The 2,500-nt window shown below is 54.0% G+C and overlaps 1 non-coding gene across 1 annotated transcript; it reads right to left on the bottom strand.

Moving 5' to 3' along the window:
- Positions 1 to 245: 245 nt before the first annotated feature.
- On the bottom strand, positions 246 to 2,056 carry LOC146144586 (small subunit ribosomal RNA). Its single transcript, XR_014500625.1, has one exon. It is a non-coding gene; the product is annotated as a small subunit ribosomal RNA (ribosomal RNA).
- Between the last annotated feature and the right edge of the window lie 444 nt (positions 2,057 to 2,500).

The raw sequence follows: 2,500 nt of genomic DNA, 5'->3' as shown, positions 1-2,500 counted from the left end.
CCACGATTGTTTCGCTCGCACAGTGCCTCGCACTAAAGGGTGACAAAATATACCGCGCCGAGCGGTCGGCCAGGCCGACGCTTGAAGCCGGAGCGCGCGGCACCGCGGCACTCGACGCGCAAACATTACCGGGTGACCGAATCGCCGGCCGGCGCGCCGCTCCTCGCGGGTCGGGCGCCGGGTAGCAAAAACTTTTTCTCTCGCTTGTCCGAGTTTCGCGTTCGCCGAAGCGTTTGCGAGACCGTTAATGATCCTTCCGCAGGTTCACCTACGGAAACCTTGTTACGACTTTTACTTCCTCTAAATGATCAAGTTAGATCGTCTTCTCGGACGCCGGCTCGACCGTTGCCGGCCGCGCCAGGTCCAATCGGAGGACCTCACTAAACCATTCAATCGGTAGTAGCGACGGGCGGTGTGTACAAAGGGCAGGGACGTAATCAACGCGAGCTAATGACTCGCGCTTACTGGGAATTCCTCGTTCAAGGGAAATAATTGCAATTCCCTATCCCTAGCACGACCGGGGTTCAGCGGGTTACCCAGACCTGTCGGCCAAGGCGAGCACATGCTGATCCGGTCAGTGTAGCGCGCGTGCGGCCCCGAACATCTAAGGGCATCACAGACCTGTTATTGCTCAATCTCGTGTGGCTAAACGCCACTAGTCCCTCTAAGAAGTTAGACGCCGACCGATTGGGTCGCGTAACTAGTTAGCAAGCCAGAGTCTCGTTCGTTATCGGAATTAACCAGACAAATCGCTCCACCAACTAAGAACGGCCATGCACCACCACCCACAGAATCAAGAAAGAGCTCTCAATCTGTCAATCCTCACTGTGTCCGGGCCGGGTGAGATTTCCCGTGTTGAGTCAAATTAAGCCGCAGGCTCCACTCCTGGTGGTGCCCTTCCGTCAATTCCTTTAAGTTTCAGCTTTGCAACCATACTTCCCCCGGAACCCAAAGACTTTGGTTTCCCGCAAGCTGCCGGAGAGGTCGTAAAACTAACGCCCCCCGATCGCTAGTTGGCATCGTTTATAGTCAGAACTAGGACGGTATCTGATCGTCTTCGAACCTCTGACTTTCGCTCTTGATTAAAGAAAACATTCTTGGCAAATGCTTTCGCAGTCGTTCGTCTTGCGCCGATCCAAGAATTTCACCTCTAACGGCACAGTACGAATGCCCCCGTCTGTCCCTCTTAATCATTACCTCGCGCTCCGAAAACCAACAAAATAGAACCGAGGTCCTATTCCATTATTCCATGCACCATTATTCAGGCGAATCGCCTGCTTTGAACACTCTAATTTTTTCAAAGTAAACGTTCCGGCCGCCGCCGACACTCAGTCAAGGGCACCGGCGGAGAACCGGAGGTGAGGCCAGGACGGCCAGTACACGCCTTGCGACGGACCGGCCGCCTGCGCCCAAAATCCAACTACGAGCTTTTTAACCGCAACAACTTAAATATACACTTTTGGAGCTGGAATTACCGCGGCTGCTGGCACCAGACTTGCCCTCCAATGGATACTCGTTAAAGGTTTTAAAGTGTACTCATTCCAATTACAGGGCCTCGTTTAGAGTCCTGTATTGTTATTTTTCGTCACTACCTCCCCGCGTCGGGAATGGGTAATTTGCGCGCCTGCTGCCTTCCTTGGATGTGGTAGCCGTTTCTCAGGCTCCCTCTCCGGAATCGAACCCTGATTCTCCGTTACCCGTAAGAACCTCGGTAGGCCAGTACCGTACCGACGAAAGTTGATAGGGCAGACACTTGAATGATCCGTCGCCGGTGCGAGACCGTGCGATCCGCAAAGTTATCCAGAGTCACCAAAGGTTGCGGGCCGAAGCCCGGTCGGTTTTTGGTCTGATAAAAGCACGCCTCCCGCGAGGTCGGCGCTTCACGCATGTATTAGCTCTAGCATTTCCACAGTTAACCACGTAAAACGTACGATCAAATGAACCATAACTGATTTAATGAGCCATTCGCAGTTTCACTGTACGAGAGCTCGTACTTAGACTTGCATGGCTTAATCTTTGAGACAAGCATATGACTACTGGCAGGATCAACCAGGTAGCTACTTTAGCGTAGCCCCGAAAGGCCGACGAAGGAGGCGCCGCTGATGCGGCGCCGTCGCTCGGTCGATGCGAAACCCGAAGGCTTCTCCGTTAAAATTTCGTTCTTTGCTCGGCTGCCCGAACTCAGAAAACCGTCACCGCCCGTCGCACCCGCCGGAGTAAGACTTCGTCGGCAGGCCTTTCGACCGCCACGTCGCCAACACCGGCGCGAGCGCAACGCACGCCAGACAACTTCGCCGAAGCGACCGCTCAGAACCCGACAAACTGACACTCGGCTCTTCGCGCAGCAGCAACATCTGCCCAGCGAGCCAATCGCCTTTTCACCGATTCTTTACTTGTCGAAGCTTGTCAGCTCCCACAAGTATAGCAAAGATGAGTGTTGTCCCTGGGGTCTTCCGTTTGAAATTCTAACGTAAAAAAAAGGTGCACGATTGCGCCAGGT

This window comes from Ascidiella aspersa, chromosome 5, assembly GCF_963924565.1.
Source record: "Ascidiella aspersa chromosome 5, kaAscAspe10.2, whole genome shotgun sequence".
Classification (NCBI taxonomy): Eukaryota; Metazoa; Chordata; class Ascidiacea; order Phlebobranchia; family Ascidiidae; genus Ascidiella; species Ascidiella aspersa.
Note: the sequence above shows the minus strand (reverse complement) of the source record. Positions and strands in the feature narration are given on the sequence as shown.